This window comes from Leopardus geoffroyi, chromosome A2 (genome assembly GCF_018350155.1).
Source record: "Leopardus geoffroyi isolate Oge1 chromosome A2, O.geoffroyi_Oge1_pat1.0, whole genome shotgun sequence".
NCBI lineage: Eukaryota > Metazoa > Chordata > Mammalia > Carnivora > Felidae > Leopardus > Leopardus geoffroyi.
In genome coordinates, this window is record NC_059331.1 from 88,849,840 (window position 1) to 88,871,065 (window position 21,226).

Below are 21,226 nucleotides of genomic sequence, written 5' to 3' on the forward strand. Positions count from 1 at the left end.
GGAAAGCATATTCAAGACCAAAGGAACAATAGACACAAAGGCTTAGGCAAGCAATACTGCACATAGACGGTTCCAGAAATAGCAATAAAGTCAGTGAGTAATAAGTAAGGAAGAAATGATAAGAGGAAGGTGGAGAAGCAAAATATAATATGGTTATAACTTTAAACAAATTTGAACTGATAAGAAAATATACTACAAACATCGATAAAATGTAGGCCATGAATATAGTTCTCTAGTTAACAATAAAACTGATCGAAACAAAATACTGCAAAAAAAAATGCTGTGGATAATTGAATTAAAAAAGCTTACTTACACAATGGAAGTTTTACTACTTCATTTATCTCTAAAGAAAATTGATCAAATGGAACCATCAAGTTGGAAAAACAAATTAACACTTGGAATATTGGTTAATTCAATAATTATAACTATGATTAAAATATACTTGTTGGACAGAATGAGAATATGCACCTTCTTTGATAATGTAGAGAACATTCTGGCACAGATGAGTTTTTCCATCTATCGTTGGGAACACTATATGAGCCAAGTAGCCACCTGCAGATACAGAATGTCTGATCCAACCTGACAGTTCTTTTCTCCAATTTACACCACATAATTTTCAACAGAAAAATCTGTCAAAAGAGGTTCCATTAGTGTCAGGTAAAGATTCCTAACCGGCATACTTTTAACTTGTTCTAAAATGATAGTAACAAGTGAATCTTAAATGGGAAACTCCTATTGCAAATAAAATGTAAGTCTTTATCTTATCTATTTAATTTCTTTGATCTGGTGTTCTCCTGGAAACTCTAAAGGAGTTGTGACTTTGACAAATGTGATGTCTGCCAGTTCCTACAGGGATATACTAAGAACAAATGCAACATTCTCCTTTCTGCTCTACTTGTTTTCATTAAACAATGATTTACTAGGAGTTAGCTGAATTGAAACTTACATTGGTCATTTTCTTTATAAATAACATTGCAAATTTATTGGAAAGACTTAAATTGTCATTAATATTTCTAGAAAAGTTCATTCCAAATTTAATCTCATTCTCTTTTCTTGCTCTTTCTCCATCCTCCTCCTTTCCTCCCTTCATCTCTCCTCTTTGTCTCTCATGAGAAGATGGGTCTATGAGTTCCTTTGGGAGAAAGATTATGAATAAATGAAAAACTAATCAACTGAGGTTTAATTTCATTTACAATTCCAATTGATTTTGATTAGAATTAGTAGTTGTATTATATTTCAAATAACGTGAAGATATGTGTTGTCCTGCATATTTAAATTGTACTAAAGTATCTAAATTTAAGTAACTCCAAACATTCTTATGTTTCATTATACAATTTTTTTATTTGTGCATTTAAAAATACTTGTTAACTATATCCAGTATGTCCAGGCAATGTTTTAGGTGCAAAATTAATTAGGTGTGCAACTAAAATATAACCTTTGGGGAGTCGGGACTTGCTTTTTATTTGCCCCTATATCACTAGTGCATAGAACGATGCGGTGTAGAGTATCATTTAAATATATGTAATGAATATGAAGATATATATTTGAATGGCTGTATATATTTGAGTTAATGAATGAATATATTCTCATTTCCTTTCTTTTATGTTACTGAGAATCAGACAACTAAATTATTGATTGCCGTTCAATGTGATGAATATAATGATGGTGATAAGTACTGAATGCTTAGGATTCACAGAGGTAAGAATCCAAATCAGTCTATAGGGGTGTTTCAGGCTCCAAGTCTGGAAACAGAGGATTAAAGATGTATAGTCAAGATTGCAAGTACATACATCTGGGGCTGATATCTCATTAAGCACTAGAGAAAATTGCTCAGGGATAAAATATACACTCTTCAAGGTCCTGGAAAGATATTTAAATTGTAAAAAATTAAATGGCTTCTAGAATATAAAAAAAAAGATGCAAATCAGATATTAAGGGATATTTAACTAAATGCCTGTTGAATGTAACCTCTCAACCTTATTATGCTAAGTTGAAATTTCTTATAATTAAGATTATCTTACCCTGCACTTATCCCTCAAGATGCATAATAATTATTGAAGAAAAAAGCCAGAAGATAATAATGAAAGGGCAAATTTATAAAATCCTTTCAAATTTTTAACATAAACAAACAAAAGTGTTTACTGTGGGACAAAGGTAGATTTAATATATTTGAAACACTATGGAGTAAGCCCTCTGAAACAAAGAAATGATACCTAGGTATCAAAAGACCTAAAATAGGTGAGTGTCATCCAGTCTTAGACTGGTTCTGACATAGGCTGAAAATAAATATAAATTAATTAAAATATTGCATCATATATATCCTTTAAGTAATTTCTAAACCCTAAATTGTCACTATTGCTCCAAATTCATAATAGATACATAAAACTAAAAACATCATTTTCATTTTTCAAGGAAATCACAAAGTACATACAAATAGAAAATTTAGCTTAAGACCCTTAAGGACAATTGTTGTCTTAAATAAACTTTCAGTGTCTTTCTCAAACTTAAATCATCCTGGACAAATTTCTTGGGACAGGTTTTGGTCATTAAAACATCATGAAGAGAACTCCAACAGTAAAAGATAATTTCCAAAGGCTTGAAAAAAATTAAACTGAAAATAATTTCCCCTTTAAAAATAAACAAAAACTTTATGAACTATTCGCCTCTAGCTTAAATGTTTGAAAGTACACACTAGTTACCAATGCCATCCTATATCTCATAATATATACACATTATTTACATTTATATGAAACCTGTAAAATATGTGCTATTATATATTACATACACACAACACATATGCACACACATAAAAACACATACATATATACACACATACACACATCTTGGAGAATCCTTAACTGATTTGTACATACTTTGTTATGTCTTAATTAAACTTGAAGCTTAAATCACCCAAGTGATTAGTACCATCCAAAATTTTGGAATCTCTATTTCCTTCTGAATATATGTGATTGCCTATTCTCAATATATAGAACCTCTTATCCTGAATATCTATGATTTGTTAGAAGACTTTGAATCTACTATTTCTTAATTATAGTTATAAACATTATTGGTACAAGCATGTTTTGAAGCTTCCTGATGTCTGTAACATTTCTTACTCTAAAGTTACCTGGAATGTAGATTTAGCAATGCTTCTTTTTGAAACACTGCAAACAAAATATCAGATTTTTTTAACCACAGTGGCTACATGACTCTAATGAAATCATGCACTGTTATTTATAATTGGTTTTTTTTTGAGTATCACCTGTGATATACTGCTAAATCCTTATTTTTCCCCCTGAAATTCCTTTTTCCTCAATATCAAAAGAATCCAATTTTGAGAATAAAACCGTAGTCATTATAAGAAGAATGAAACCATACATTACAAATCCAAGCCAATAAAAACAAAAATATAGATCCATAGTTATTTGAGAATAAATCAAATTAATTCATTATTGTCCTTTTCTGTTGTCTCAAACATTTTTCAATAGGCTTTCTTCCCTTAAATTACCTGTCAAGAAATTGTTTTGTTTTCTTTCCTCTTAAGTTGAATGGTCTCATATTTAGTTTTACAATTATTAGGTAAAACTGAACTTGTTGAGTAGGTAGAAAGGTCTAGAAGAGTATGCTGTGTTCATAGATGAATGGTTATGATGACTGAAGAGATATAATTTTTTTTTACAAATATAACATCCATCTTTTCTTTTTTTCAGTTTATTTATTTATGTATTTATTTATTTTTAATATGAAATTTATTGTTAAATTGGTTTCCATACAACACCCAGTGCTCATCCCAACAAGTGCCCTCCTCAATACCCGTCACCCACCCCCCTCCCTCCCACCCCCATCAACCCTCAGTTTGTTCTCAGTTTTTTTTGTATTATATGAAACTTATTGTCAATTAGTTTCCATACAACACCCAGTGCTCATCTCAAAAGATGCCCTCTTCAATACCCATCACCTACCCTCCCCTCCCTCCCACCCCCCATCAACCCTCAGTTTGTTCTCAGTTTTTAAGAGTCTCTTATGCTTTGGCTCTCTCTCCCACTCTAACCTCTTTTTTTTTTTCTTTTTTTTTCCTTCCCCTCTCCCATGGGTTTCTGTTAAGTTTCTCAGGATCCACATAAAAGTGAAAACATATGGTAACTGTCTTTCTCTGTATGACTTATTTCACTTAGCATAACACTCTCCAGTTCCATCCACGTTGCTACAAAAGGCCGTGTTTCATTCTTTCTCATTGCCACGTAGTATTCCATTGTGTATATATATAACCACAATTTCTTTATCCATTCATCAGTTGATGGACATTTAGGCTCTTTCCATAATTTGGCTATTATTGAAAGCGCTGCTATAAACATTGGGCTACAAGTGCCCCTATGCATCAGTACTCCTGTATCCCTTGGGTAAATTCCTAGCAGTGCTATTGCTGGGTCATAGGGTAGATCTATTTTTAATTTATTTTAATGTTTTTCAGAGTGGCTGCACCAGTTTGTATTCCCACCAACAGTGCAAGAGGGTTCCCATTTCTCCACATCCTCGCCAGCATCTATAGTCTCCTGATTTGTTCATTTTGGCCACTCTGACTGGCGTGAAGTGATATCTGAGTGTGGTTTTGATTTGTATTTCCCTGATGAGGAGCAATGTTGAGCATCTTTTCATGTGCCTGTTGGCCATCTGGATGTCTTCTTTAGAGAAGTGTCTATTCAACATCCATCTTTTCTACCCTTCAAGTGTCTGTCCCATAGCTTCTATGTTCATTCTAGACCTGGTCCATGTCATATTTTGATAGTCTAATGTCTATAAAAACCCCTCAGGTCTCACTCAGGGAATATATCTAGTTTTGTAATTAGATGAAGGGGTGAAATTCTATTTAAGACAGAGATTGATGTAAATCTATGGTTTAATTTCTTGGAAAAATTAGGGAAATAAAAATCATAGACATTTATTTATATACTATATATATATATATATATATATATATATAGCAAATATATATATATATATTATTTATATATAAACTCTGTTACAAAGCATCTATTTTTCCCCAATGACTATCTAATATTATATGAGTGAAGCAAATTTCTATATTATACTAATCTTAGTAATATCCACAAGTCAAGTATTTATAAGCAGCATCAGCATTATCAGCCCCACTGGAAAATAACAACACTTACCAAAAATGTCAAGCAACTGGCATGTTAGTATACCCATTAATTAGCAAGTGTTAGTCAAGTAACTCCAGATACTATGTACTTTGAAGCTACATCTCTTCTAAGACAATTGTATAAGATTGCATTATTGTGAAAATATTTACATGCTTGCCCTACTCTGTCCTTCCATATCTGAAAGATTATACTTCCGACTCCTTTTACTTAAGAGTAAGCAACATAACTTGCTTTGACAAATATAGTGTGAGTAAAAGTGACATAGTCTATTTCTGAGCAGAAGCTATAGGGGCCACAACATGGTTCTGTCATCACCTTTCTTCCTGGGGACATAACTAATTCTTAAGCCTGAGTACAAAATAATGAAACAGAACTGAAACCATCACACAAATAACTATCAGTGAGTGATACAGAAAAATCTTTATTCTTCTTGTGAAGTCATTAATTACCTCAGCATAAACTAATACTATGCTATACTAATTAATATACTATTAGTTTTGTACTATTTTGTACTACTTTTGTATTATTTTGTACTATTAGTATATGCTAATAGATATACTATTGACAGCCCATACTAATTGATATGAAATTTGGTGCTTAGAAGTAAAGAATTACAATAATAATCAATTATATATCAGCCCTGGGGCCAAGCAGTAAGTAGTAAGAACATTTTTATTGGAGATTGGAAAGATGGTGGCCCATGTAATGCATCGGAGAAACATTCAGTAAAACTGGAAACTTTTATAGATTGGGAAGCAAATAATGCTCTAAATTAGCTGTGGCTTCAAGTTATGGCCAATTTGTAAACAGAATCAACAGAAAGAGAGAGGATCTAGAAATTACAGGCCTTGCAGCATTGAAAGATGAAACTGTTTCTTATCTCCAATTAGTAAAAGAGGAAAATGTGGAATGCTTTAAGTTACAAAAGCTAATTACAACTCGGCTTCTTAGCAAAGAGCAAATCAAGGGTATCTCTGCACTGATTAAGGGAGAAGCCAGTAAACACGTTCCTTTGGATGAAATGGCTCAGAGAAAATAAAATAAAAAAGGGTACAAGTCTTCTAGAAGCCAAATAATTTCAAGATACCTGAGTTTAGAGGAAAAAAAAATCATGGGTGAGGCGACTGGTGCATGGTTGTGAATAACCTAAAATAGTATAAATAAGAAGCCTACAATGTTTTGAGAAAGTTGTGCGGCCAAGGGAACTGTCAGCCTGGAATAAAAGAGAATATGAGTGTTCAAGATTTAAGGCAAACTTTAGAATTCCCAAATTTCCACTGGCAGCACAATCAGGCTTAGAAAGCTCCTTAGCCTCTTGGGGGGGTGGGGATTTTCTACAATTCCCCCTTCAGATAATGTCAAGGAGGATGAATAATGTATAAGATCTGCCAGAGGAAAGAGCTAAGAACCATAGAGAATAATAGGCTAGGCAGTTGTTGGCAGGCATTAGAACAGGGGACCAATCAGGGAACATTCCCCATAACCAGGAAAGGATCATGCTCACTATCATTTCAGATTTGCTCTGATCTACTTGCTGACTGTATTTAACTTCTTCTCCTTTCTGATTAAAAGTATGTCACTGTTCTACCATAATGTATTACAAATGTGCGTGTGTGTGTGTATGTGTGTGTGCGTGCATGGTTGGGTGGGGGCGATAAAGTAGATAAATGATTTACTTAGTTCCTAGTTCTCCAGATGAAGACCTTTATTTGGTTCTAGATTTTGAGTCTGACACTGTAATAGATGGGATTTTATATAACAGAGGGAAGTGAATATTTATGATCAAACTTTGGTAAACTGTATCATTGTTAAGATAAGTGCTATTGGGTCAGACCCTGCAGGAACATTAGACTTCCAGCACCACTGACTTTATTATATGTAGTCATGTGACTTGCTTTGGGCAGTGACATGTGACTGCAAGTAAATGTGCCACATCTGAAGAGAGGCTTCAAAATAGAGCCCTTGGTTCTTTCCTTGCTATTTTCCTTCTTCACCGAGATTCGCAAGTTTCAGATAGGTCGGCTTCTTCATTTAAGAATGATGGAGCACAGCCTGAACTGTCCCGTGATGGACATACAACATATGAAATATATAAACTTGAGTATTATAAAGACACTGAGATGTTGAGGTCATCCGTTACCATGGCACAACTTAGTGTAGCCTCAATGATTGAACAATACAATAGAAAGTGCACAGAAGCAAAAGGTGCAGAGAAAACAGCATGTCAGAGACGATAGTCACTTTGGCTCAGATGAGCAATGCTTGCTTTAGAAAGGACTCATTTTATGCCATCTTAGTATAGCAGGAATTCCAGGGAAATGGCATGCAAGATGTAATCAGAATGCCATTTTTCTGACTAAAGTCTGGTTTTCTCTGAATATAAAAAGGAGAAAGGAATAGTGCCACACTAATGGAAAGTAGTTTGTTTTGTTTTAATCTCATAATAAATCTTTCAAAGCACTGTAGAATTGTGAGGAATAAATAAATACCTGAAAAAATTATTATCCAGAGAAGTTCTCTGTTGTGAATAATTTTCCACTAACTGTTCTGGCTGGGAAGGATTGTCTCAGCACGCCATCCATTTCCAAATGGTAATTAACCTTACCAAAATCATTCCGCAAAACATTCTACAGCATCGTATCAAGTTGAGATTTAAAGATATATAATGTCATTGGTAAATGTGTCAGCGCACTGCACAGGTAAAGTATGCAAATGTAAACCTTTAGGCTGGAGAGAACATGAACTACTCTCCTTCAGAGAACAGCTGTTAACTTTTGAAGACCTTGGTTTCATTGATGGCATTACTGCTAGAGATGCAAGCCCTGGGGAGGAAAGACTCTAAGATATGGAAAGGTATACTTTCTATTCTTCTTGGATGACTGGCACAAAAAAATAGATACAATGATCTAAAAAAACTCTGTTTTTTAAAGTATCAGCTATAGTTATGAAGTCACAAAATCATAGGATATAAACAAAAAAATAGAAATTATCTAAATTGTCTCTGTTAAAACCAGTCTTGTAGTAGTTCATTGCCTTCCTCAACAATTAGTAAGCGATTTTTAGCAAACAAAGTTTCTCTCCATTTTATCATTAATGTGATGCAATAATACAAAATGCAACCCCAAAACACTGATAAAAGCAATCAACTACATATTCCTGTCGTAAATAACTAAATGTAGCAAATGTTTCAGGTTTATGGTTAAGAATTTTTCAAAAATGTTACACAAAAACTTACTGTTTTAAATTATATTCAAATAGCTTCTTCTGATACCTATACGTTGATGTGAGATATTTTGATGCTATTATTTTTCATTATAAATTTGACCAATAATCTAACTATTTAATTTAAATACATGCATTAAAATTAATATATGCATTGGCTAAAATTGTAGAGATTACTTCCTCTTAGTTATTTTCGTATTACTAATTACTTTTTTTCTTTTCATTTTTGTAAGCATGGGTCCTTTTCCTCTAACTTCAATTCCTTTTGGCTTTTGTTGTTTATGTTAAAAAGCACTCCCTGTTTTCAAACTAACCATCCATTTTACCATGTTCTCATGTTTTTCTTTCATTTCCATTTGAGAGAAATTATCTGAGATAAAATTGTTTTAGTGAGAAAGACCACTGCCTTAGGTTATATGTACCATTTTTAACTTTCAGTGTCATCGTAACCAAATTAAAACCAAAATAAGTGCTGATATGAAGGACTATTTGGAGGCAAATCAGTTAATATTTTCAAATAATAATAATTTAAAATTCTTATGCTGAGAAAATGACCTTTCACAACACACAGAACGCAGATGCACAAACTAAAAATCCACTACGTTACTAACATAACCGAAACTCCTTTGCTTTGGCATCATAGAGAATACACCGCCCCTGTATCCTATCAGTCATTACAGATAAAAGAGGTGTTCTAAGTCTGTATATTAAAAGTACACTACTTGGAAACATCGAGAAACAGAGAGAGAGCATGAGTTACCATTTCAGAGCTCCTGTGAGTCTTCTTTTCTATGACTTGCTGATAATTTTGTATGAAGCAGATTTTTAATCTTCCCCAACCACATTCTTTTACTTTCTTTGAAAACTATAATCCAATAGCAGAATTCCACCCCCTCCCCAAACTGCTAGTGGTCAAATAAAATAAGAGACAAGGAGAGCGGCGGGGTGCCCACAATCAAGCTGATTAAACTCTGCAGGATCTCTGCAGTTTGTCAAAACCCTTTTTGCTGCCTCACATTTTCTAAAAATGGAAAAGGTGAAGCTTTCACAAGTAGCAGGCTCCAAATAAACCAGTACACCCAGCACAAAGCTCATGATACCAGAAAAAAAAAAAAAAAATGCACACGTTAGGAAGTTCTACTATTAGCTGATAGCCATCATGCTAATAGGACACTTCTCCATATTAATGTAAAATTCAGCTTTTGGACTCTACAAAACTCTTTCCATCCCTCGGGCTACATTTGTCCCAAAGAAGCATTAGTTGCATGTAGCCTTGAGGGACTTTTATACAAAACTTGTGGAAATGATGTATAGATTCTTTCCTTGGAAGGAAAAAAGACAAAACAAAACTGGGTCACTGATGGTGACTGTGAAAACAGTAAACCGAAGAACGCACTTTGACTTCTTCCGTTTCATTTAATTTCCTAAGTTTTACCCTGATTTTGCAGAGATTAAGTGTGCTGTGTATAGAGAATTAGATACGGGCTATATGATAGTTACCCATGATATTATGGGCTCAGTGGCATCTCTTTCTAGGTAGGTGTTAAAGGTAATAGGCTATTTTATTATTTTTTTTTTTGGCATAGAACTTTTTCATAGCATAGTGTAACTCTTTTAGTTTTAATTTATATTTTAACACAATTGTTCTTTCTCTAAATATCACTATTTTTTCAGCTCAAAAATAGGAATAACGAATATAATCATTGTTTTGTAGGCATTATTCTTCATGTTTCCTGGTATATGCTCTTCCTATTCTAAAATTCACAGTACATTTCACACTCACTATACTTGACTACTCCTTGTCTCAACATATTTCATCAGTTATTATGGTTGCTGAGTTGCCAATAAATTATTTAACTGAAATAACTGTTCTCTGGTGGACAGCATTTCTTAGGACAAACTCCATGAAAATTCAACTACTTCAGCAAGTCCTGGAACTGAAAAGTTGTATTAAAAATGCCCCCTTTCTAAATAAGCTTTGAAATAAATATTATTTGAAAAGATACATTTGTTTCTGAAAAACTAGTTGGTCTAGAGATAGGGGCTATGTTTTTATTTTTAAAAGAAACAAAATATGAATTATCAGATAAGCAAAATGAATTGTTCATCAAATGACTTTTTAGGTCAGATCTGAGCCTCTTTTGCCTCATCCATTAAAATGAGTGATACAAAATTCTTAGGCATTTAATATGAATAAATATGGTTTTTAAATATTGGTAGCATTTAAAAAATAGAAATATGGATTTTTCATATTTAATCCCATGCTTTCTCTAGCTTTTAAATGTTAATACCAAATTGGTAAGCATGAATAAATTGTTAATAAAAATTATATGTTACCAGAATTTTGGAACATAGTTTAAGTAAGGAAATCATTAAAAGCTTTATCTTTATCACTTATTGTGTGAATCAATTATTTCTTTTTGTGTCCAGTAACATGTACAGATTAGAACAAATGGGTCAGTTGGCATAAAATGACTTTCATGTACCTCTACATTGCTCAATAACATTTGTTTATATAGCCACCTTTATCACACCTGGATGTGAAGTACATGGTAAGATACAATACCACGAGACCCAGGTATCAACTTAACCAACTTGCCTGAGATCTAACTACTCAGAAATCCTCCCTATTATACATAGGTATGGTCTTGAGAATGTTTTGCTTACCTATATTCATGTAAAAGATTATTATGAATGTTACACGCTCACAAGATAATACAAACACATAAGGCTGCACAAAACATTAATTCTTATTTTGGGGCATCTGGGTGGCTCAGTTGGTTAGGAACCCAACTCTTGAGGTCATGATCTCAAGTTCATGAGATTTGAGCCCTGCATACGGCTCTGCACTGAAGGCGTGAAGCCAGCTTGGGATTCTCTCTTTCTCACTCTCTTTCTCTCTGCCCCGCTCATGCTTTCTCTTTGTCTCTCAAAATAAATAAATAAATTAATAAATAAACAAACAAACAAACAAACAAACAACACATTAACCCTCATTTCAAGGGATTTCAAGTCTCCTTATCTACCACATAGATGCTGATTAATATAGCGATTTATCAAGCATCAGCCACCAAATCCCAGAAGTCAAGATAGCAATAACTGCTATTACTGGGCATTTATTATAATTCAAAACTTGTTTAAAACACTCTATACCATTAAGCTTTTTTTTTTTTTTTAATCCTGACAACATTTCAGGGAGTTAGGTATTTTTAATTCACTTTATAGGTAAGAAAGTTGAGAGAGAGAAAAGTCAATGAACATGGATAATCAGTGACAGAATTGGTGTTAGAAGATTATTCATCCTGATACTAAGACTTAGTTCTCAGGCTCTGTGACCTCTTAGCATCAATATTTTGACTGGGGACATTTAGGGGGAGAAGGGAAACTGGAAGGGTAGATAAGCCACAGAGTGCTTAGCTTACTCACGCCAAACCCTGATGAAGTGCTCAATCATTTTTGTAAAAAATACAAACATAATTGGCTTTTCTGAGGTACAGTAATTAGAAGGGCAACTAGCTGGAAGGGAGCAGCAGGTGAAGAAGCAGATGATGTCAAAGACACTGACACTGACATAACCACTTCCTTAATTTCATGAAAAGATTCCTAAGGTCCTAAAGGTTCTTAACCAGGTTAAACAGTATGCCAAGAATATGGTATAAAATTCAGGTGATCAATGAACTTGGGTTAGAAATAAAATTTATTTTCACTAAATTTCAAGTGACATGTAGAATTTCCTTCATAAGTGTAAGTAAAAAATACAGTCATTGTAGAAATACCTGTAACTGTATCACCAAAAGAAATCAGATATTTTCACATCACATTATGATTCTTTCAGAAATCTCAGAATGCCATTTATAACTGACCATTTCTTTCAAGTTATGATATTACTAGATCTTCCACTGGATCCCCTTATCTAATGCTTTAATTTTAAAAGGCTTACATTACTAAATCACAAATGTGTTCTTTTTAGGATTCTTATAACTTTAATATAACTGTTTTCCTTGAAATACTATATTTTTAATTTCTGCATTTAAAAACATCATCCTAAGAAGCAGTTCATAGACTCCACCAGACTATCAAATACATGAAAATACTAAAACTCCCTAGTAGGTCAACCCACATCCAGAGCGGAGCTGGCAGTAAGGGACCCACCTCCCTGTTGCCACATTTGACATCATGCCCACCTCTGTTCTCTTTGTTGTTTCCCAGGCCCACACTATTACTATGATTATGGAATATTTATGTTGACCACATACCAAGGCCACATGACAATGGGTATTTTACCTTTAATCCTGATGATACTTAATAGGAGCTATACATAAAAATCTTCTTGCTCTCATAAGAAAATGATTTCTTGTCTTTGGCTATTATAATATATTACTACTTGTATCTCCTATCCATAGATTTTGTGCTTATTCTGCCTCTACACAGTAAAAATGACAGGCTCCTTCTAGTACATTAAAAAAGTTGCTAAGTTTTAGTAGGGATTTGTCCTAAGCCCAATTTCTAAAAGTATATTAATGAAAGAAATTGCTTCTCATTGCTAGCAAAATTGTAAATTTCATTCATATTGCTAGCATCAGCTACTTATATTACTAAATGCATGTGGTTGGTCATATAGCATTATGTATAAAAAGTAAAAAGGGAATACATCTCCATTTGCAAAAACGAACAGTATTGGAATCTTTATTCATTAATTTTCTCCATGAAAAGGAAGTCTATTTTAGAAGCATGTTAGTCATTATTATTATTGTATTTTATTTATTTGTATTATATTTATTTATATATAATAGATTTAATGTATATTAAATTTATATTTATACTGAGCATATATTTAATTTTCTCTATCTTATGATGTTTTGGCATCTCTTGGGGACCTTACTGTCCTGGGGAAAGGCTGACCTTCCTAGGGTAGCTAATTCTTAGGGGTAATATAGAACTTATCAGGAGCATTTTTTTAAGTTTATTTATTTATTTCCAGAGAGAGAGAGAGAGAGAGAAGCAGAGAGAGAAAGGGAGAGAGAGAATCCCAAGCAGGCCCTGCAACATCAGTGTGGAGCCCCACGCAGGGCTCAAACTCATGAAATCGTGAGATTATGACCTGAGCCAAAACCATGAGTTGGATGCTTAACTGACTGATCCAACCAGGCACCCCTGGAACATAATCTTTATGCGCAGAACTATAGATCCCAAACTGCACCACCACTTACCTTCCTATCTAAGTCACGGATAAAACCATTATTTCTCCTATCCTAAATGAACCCAGGGCCAGGTACCAGATAACTAGGGTCTACTCCTGTAGCACAAAGCCTACTGGAATTGTATAAACTAGCTAATCCTAAATTGCATCTCTGCCTTATGCTGCCTTTCCTGAAGAAACCCCATTAAAGGCTCTGTGCTAAGATTCTCCCCTTGGACTTGCTTCTCTTCCTGACCAAAACTTGGTTTCTCACATGGCACTGCATGGTGTATCATGCCTCTCATTCTATGGGAGCTGTAACGTTAACTGTTTTTCTTTAATGGCATTGAGTGTTCCTTTTGTCACTCAGTTACCTGTATAAATTATGACCTTGGCACAAAGCAGTTATAGTTCAAAGTAAAAAAGATAAACTATGTATAATTATTTAATTATGTTATACAGGATGAAATATTATAATGTAGTAAGAAGGTGGAGATTTGAAATCACATGGAGTTTTCCAATTTACTTGCTGTGTTACGCCAGTGCAGGTTATGTACCCTCCCTGTGTCTCTGTTTTTTCTTCTACAAATTGATTACAATTATGATTGCCATTCAGGATTTATTATAAAGACTAAGTGATAAGACATATGAAAAGGTCTGTATCAGAGGTATACTAAATACATAGTGGCCGTTAATACTGGTGAATTACCTAACATTAGCCAAATATGTAATTGGCTGAATTCAATTCTTCATTATTGACTTTAGGAACTAGGGTTCTTATTTGATAATAACAATTTGATTACAATTACATTTTCCTAAATTTCAGTTTACCTAGATAAAACCAAGATGTTTGCATGAAATCTATGGAAGAGAACAGATAGTTTATAAGTCCAGTTCTAATTTGGTAATTCCAATTTTATCTCACAATCTTTACTTTTATATTATGGTTATATTAGGGTTACATATTTAATTTAACATATATTTATTTATAAATAAAAGTACCTTTTTTTGTATGGTTTTCCTAAGTTTTTTTTCTCCTAAGTTACATCTACATGTTTTCTGACACACTATGGGAGATAACTCTCGGTAAAATTAAAATGTTAGGGTCCTACTTTATAAAAGTAGTAAAGCACCATCTTCCTCCACTGTACAATCCAGCAATAAGATAAAACAATAACTTTTAAGACACATTATCTGGGATCTGACAGTCTGAGTTCCAATCATTGCTCTGTAATTAATTAGTTGTGTGACTTTGGGTTAATCACATGTAAAATGTGAATAGTAATAGCACCTCCTTCATAGTGATATTATGACACTAAGTGAGCCAATACTTGTGACACAAATAATTCTCAAAAGTAAACCCTCAGTAAAAGATTGTTGTTCTCACATCACTATCATCATCATCATCATCATCATCATCATCATATTTTAACTGTATTCAAGGAAAATATGCATATTTTAAGAAAGATATAAAATAAAGTCTTTGAGGATTTAAAGACATGGGAAATCATATCAGTCACCTTTAAACTCATTATGGGCTTCCTGAAGAAGGCTGCATTTGAGAAGAGAGGCTCCACCACCCATGGGCAAGAGGCTCCGCAGATATGAGCATAGTCACACTGCCTAGATTGGAAATTTGATCCTACCACCTTACTTGCTGGGCAACCTTGGGCAAATGACTACAACTCTAGCCTGTTCCCTAACTTGTAAGTGAAGGAAATAATAATACACTGCTTGCCAGCTTGTAGTACAGATTAAACAAATCTTTACATGAATGTCATCCACTGCTGAATGTAATTTAATGCATAACAAGTGCTTAACAAGTAAGTACAAGGAGAAGATTCTTTTTTAAATCATCTCCGAAGATTAGCTACCAATACACTGGCTTCAAACTAATTGTGCATTTTCTCTATACTGCAATGTTTATGCCAATCAAAGATATCAAATACTCAAGAGAGTTTCATTCCCTCCTCTGAAGATATAATTCACTGTGGTATGGTTGCTAAAGTTTACTAATATTCATTTTAGCAAGGCTTTGAATCTACATGTTCTTTTGGCATTAATCATTACATAATCAAGCATGCCAAGTATCACAGACCACCTTCAGCTAAAGCAGAATATAAGTGCTTTTCACCTCTTAAAAAGAAAACATTTCTCTGACGAGAAGAAATCATGTCATTTCCTGAGTGGAAGTTCACAAGGGGTATGTGTAGCATGCAATGAGTAAAAAAGAGTAAATTTGGAGAGAAAAGTCGAAAGAGCTCCACAGAAAGAGTATAAATGAAAAATATTTCCATGCTTCTACATAAACATGACTGCTTCTTACAATGAACTATAGTTCTTTAAAAAATGGAGAGCTTATTCTCTGATTATATTCTGTCATAAATCATATGGACAGATGTGTGCCTTAGTCACGCATCATGGTTGATTACCATCATTCAGGGTTTATGCAACACAGACTAAGGATTTTACTTTTTAATTTAACATTTAATTTCTTTGGTATTATAACAAACAAAAAGTAATATCCTATGAATTTTTCTTTGTTATAGCACATCTGCACAATAAAAATATTTATGTCAAATATTTTTATTTTAAATATGACTTTAAAATCATGCATGCCTGTTTATTCTCTTCAAGAGAGTAGTGCATTTTAGCTTTTAAGTATAATTTAAAATAAATTTTTTAAAAAGTTTTTAATTATGTATTACCTTTCCTAACTATTTTGAAAAATGGTAAATCAAGAGAATGTCAAAGTGTGTAAATAAATAAAAATGATTTGGAGAACTAGTATTCACCAGCATAAAAGTAGAACCCATTTACATTCCTGGCACCATGAGTCAAGGATTTCTTTAATTACAGGGTGTATGAAAGACTTTTCAAATATTGTTGAGCCACAGCAGCCTGACTTAGGTGGGTGGGATAAATCCATGGAGGGGTTTCTTACAAAATCAAATTCCATTGGACGATAGTAATCTACTGGGGTTTCCAATCAAACCTTGTTCATTAGTGCTAGTCAGAGCTAGTACACGGAGCAGATTAACATGGGATTACTCAATAGTTCTTAGACAGAGTTCAGATTTGACATTGGTCATGGATATAAAGTTAATGCTGAATTGGCTTCGGAATTCAAACCCTTATAGTTATTTGCCAGGTCCAATGAATGAACAAAAACAAGATTGTTATAGAGCAAAAAGAAAAGAACATATGGTTGAAACAAAACAAATGTTGTTTTTGGCTGATAGATGAATAGCAAAATGATGCTCATTTATACACTGACAATCATATTTTACCAAATTAGAATTCCAGATATCAAAAATAGGTAACTTTTAAAAATATCTAACAGGAAATTTCAAAACTTATCTTGAATTTCTTTTCTTCAAAAAGAATGAAATCTATCATAAAGTGTGTGGTCTTAAAACCATTCTCTTTTCTTATGAAAAATGAAGTACATATAAAAATATGTCTAGTATTATAGACTACAATTATCAGTGAAGATGGTAAGAAGATTCACAATATCATATCCCTGCCTACATTATAACTACCAATGGCAAAGGTAATGTCAAAAATAATGTACTTTCAACATTCAATATGCACTTATTGTTTGATAAAATGTATAAGGCATGTACTCAATATTGTAGCAATGACTAAAATTAAGCAGATATAACCAATCCCTTCCCTCAAAGACCTTATATTTGAGCAGAAAGAAAAAAGACATTCACGGCATATTAAAAAGTATGAACAGGAATGGCATGGCTAATATGATAAATGCTTTCTATGTAATAATTTATACTTATCTTTATTTTTTGTAATAGTCCTATAGACCATAATTAAGAAGAATATGTGTGTATATACATATATAAACATGTGTGTGTGTGTATATATATATATATATATATATATATATATATATATACACCTCACATATATATAACAGTTGTAGACTTTGGAGTTGAGGTCATGGACAAGAAAAGTGCTTGCCCTTATGAAACTTCTATCCTAGGGAGAGGTGACAGACAATAAGTAAATGAAGAAGTAAATTATAATATGATATTAAAAACACAAGCTATCAAAGTGGGGCAAAGGAGAGAAAGAGTAGTGAGAGGTGTTATTGGAAATTAGAAGGCAATGGAGAGCCATGGTCTCCTTTGCAGAGATCTGAATTAAGGGAGGAAGCCAGCCAGAGGACATCTGTGAGGAAAGTCTGAGGCAGCAGAGACTCAAAGTATACAAGTGGAAGTATTTCAGGAACAGTAAGGGGGCACGTGTGACTCTGGTGGCCTGAGCAAGGGGTGTGGTGAGAGATGAAATCAGAGGGAGGAGGGAAACTTAGCTTAAAGAGCCTTGTGAGCTTCAAAGGGCTTGACAGGCATGGGCAGCCTTGTAACTGGAAAGTTTTGAACGGAAGAGTGATATGGTCCAGAGTATTCTAAAAGAACATTCTGCAACCTGGCAGAGCAGGGCCTGTTGAAGGGGCCTGTGTTAGCATGGAGGTTATTCAAACAGCTTGTACAGTTGTTCAGAGGAAAAACATGGGTTGCCTCTGCAGGACCTTTCATAACGGTAATGGTTAAATGAAGGTTGGCAGCCCAATTCTAAATTGGCCATTTCTATAATTAAAGGAAAAATCTTATAAACTAAATGTAAGTGTTTCGTGAACCACAAACATATATTCTTGAATTATTTGCTTTTGACTTATTTCAGCTTGGGATTTATAAGTAAAGCCCATGGGCAAATCCTAGTCACTCTATAGCTAGTGAAAAAACATAGAGTAATTCATTTTATTCTGTAAAATTTCCCTGTGAAAATGGGATATATGAATGGTATGTGTCTATTAAATGTTTTCACGTATCCTTACTTGATTCTTTGTCATTTCATTTTGGAAAAATGTCTGTGACATAAACTTTTAATCTTTGTTTTAAAAAAGGTTTTAGAGGCTGTTATAGGCACAGTATTATAGACCCATTTTAAAAGTGATAGCCAGTCTAATGTGCAAAATCTGCTTATGACTTGATCTCTACCCTCAACAGATATGCATTATTTCCAAGAAGGTAAATATTTTACATACGAGAGAATGCCACAAGATTTTCTAAAATAAAATTCATAATATAAACTTAATTTTAGACCATTAGGTGTGTTCAGTGGCAGTTAGGAAACAAGTGATCAGTTTTGGCTGGAATAATTATGCAAGACAGCACTTAATTGTAGTAGTCCTTATGCGAAGAGGGAGAAAAGGAAAGAGAAAAGTAATGAGGGAGAAAGAAAAAAAGCAAAGGAAGTGAGGAAATACTATGATAGAGAAATATAGGATAAAATAGGCAGAGAGGGAAAGATTAGGAACTAAGGTCCCTGGGTGGGGGAAAACACATATTTTGGAACACTGCTGGGAGCCTCTGACCATAGCAAAGCCCATCGGGGTAAGGTTCCTCTTTAATTAATTATTTATTGATTTATTTAATTTTTAAAAAATGTTTATTTACTTTTGAGAGAGGGAGGGAGGGAGGGGCAGAGAGAGAAGGAGACAGAATCTGAAGCAAGCTCCAGGCTCTGAGCTGTCAGCACAGAGCCCAATGTGGAGCTCGAACTCACGAACCAAGAGATCATCACCTGAGCTGAAGTTGGATACTTAACCAACTGAGCCACCCAGGCACCCCTAGGTTCCTCTTAAGAATTTAACAGAAACCACCTACTCCTCTTCAGGTTCCCCTCGGGAATTTGACAAAAGACCTTACTAAAAATAAGAAGTAGACCATAAAATGTATGACCCACAAGGAACAGTATGGTCATAGATCACCCTTCATAGAATGGAAATGAGCCAATGAAAAAGGAATGACTACGCACTTAGAGTTACCTAGCCGGCAAGGATAGAATCTAAGAAGCAACAAGGGAGAAGGAAGGGGCAGAGGTGGGGAAGTGATCAAAACCTTATAAAACATATTGGATTTCAAAATGCTTGCTCGCCTATAGTTGCAAGCATTCACTTTCAAATGCCCCCTCTCTGTAAAGAGAGTTTTCATACTATTCTCATTTTCTGATCTTATACTCTAATAAACTTTGCCTGCTGCTCATTTTATTTTGTGCCTAGCTCTTCATTCGTCAAAGAAGCAAGACATGAATCCTGGGTATTGAGGCAAAAAAAAAAAAAAAAAAAAAAAAAGCCTGCAACAATACTGAGCCTTCAATGTGTGCCAAGAATTATACCAGGATCATTCACAGATAGTCAAGGTAGCACCAAAGAGCATGCATAATTGCTAACAGAGAAAGTGTGAGAGTGTGTAAAATATTCTTGAATCCTATAAGATCTATTAGAATAATTCTATGTAGGAGATCTTCATAAAATCTGTATAATAACCATTTATATATTATAACTGCCACTTAGGAGTTTATTTTGTCAAAGTAGCATTGTTCTGAACTAGACCCAGTTTCCTGACTTTCACCATCACTAGCTAAGGTAAAGAATGTAGCATTTAATCACAGATTTCAAGCTTAAATGCATGCAAATGGAGCAAACTTCAATACAGAAAAGCAGCTTGGTATGAGGTCTTTTTGATGAATGGACAACCCTCAAAGTTGTTTTCCTTTTTGCGAGGCCTTTTTGCCTGTGATGAAATTCAAAATTGGGTTAATGGCAAAAACATAATTTTTGCTTGCCTTTACAACAAAATAAAGAGAACGCAAAGATAATTTGTAGCATGTTCTAATTTGTTGGGATGATGGTGATGGAGTACAGTTTTGAGTTGTATGAATTAAATCTTTAATGTATGGGTGGCCCCATATTTTTTCTATAGTCTGTTTTTATTGGATTTCAAATAATTCCCTTTTCGCAAATAAGTGTTTTTGTAAATTATAAAGAAATAAAAGAGCCAGTATAATCTTTAGGAACATTACTCAGAGAACCAGAAATGAGTCAAGTGATCAAGGACTGGAAATAATAGAGGCCAGTTACTTTTTATGGCAGTCCATGTGGAAGAAAATATTTTAGTGTCCCCATCTTTACACTTCAAAAACTCATTTGCACTGTCACAAGAGAGTTGGGTAACCATAAATAAACATTAATGACCCCTTTAACACCATGTCCTGGAGAAGTTTCTGGCATATAGTAAATGTGTAGTTCTTAGAAGGAAGAGAGAAAAGAGAAAGCAAAGGGGGGAAAGAGGGAGAAAGAGAGAGGAAATCAATGGTAATTTTCAGGATAAGAAGCTTTAACATGTGATAAACACAACGTTACTTGCTACACATAATATTTGCCGGTTTCTTTTCTGATGAGACAGACCCTCATACACACTGAATTAATTGATTATACCTCATTTATTTTAGCAACATTTGACAAGTGTATAGAAAATAAAAATATTCTTTATTGTACTGACTTTTATTCATTTTGGTCCACTCACTTCTTTCCTTTGTTCATTCAACAAGTATTTGCTAAGCGTGTATGCACTCTGCTAGACACAGAAAATGCATGTGTAAATAACATGATGTGGGTCCAGCCTTGAAGAAATTCAAAAGCCCAAATGAGGGAACTTCATTTCAGAGAAAAGACCAAAAATGTAACTAAACTGAAGACACAGAGGTAGTACAGGGTGAGTAACTGTAACTCAGATTCACAAAAGATTTCCCTACGGAAATAATTTTAACCTGGGATTTTGATCCAATTGTGCCAAGCTCA

General features: G+C 33.9%; 1 protein-coding gene across 3 annotated transcripts in view; it reads right to left on the reverse strand.

Moving 5' to 3' along the window:
- SEMA3A (semaphorin 3A) overlaps positions 1–21,226 on the reverse strand; it is a 467,148-nt gene that overhangs the window by 320,325 nt on the left and 125,597 nt on the right. The window contains exon 1 of one of the 3 annotated variants that reach the window (XM_045494649.1): positions 9,145–9,254. The exons of the other annotated variants lie outside the window; for them this stretch is intronic. The gene's annotated coding sequence lies outside the window, so the exon portion shown is untranslated. Of the gene's footprint in view, positions 1–9,144; positions 9,255–21,226 lie in introns of those variants that run through there. 3 annotated transcript variants of the gene reach the window in all.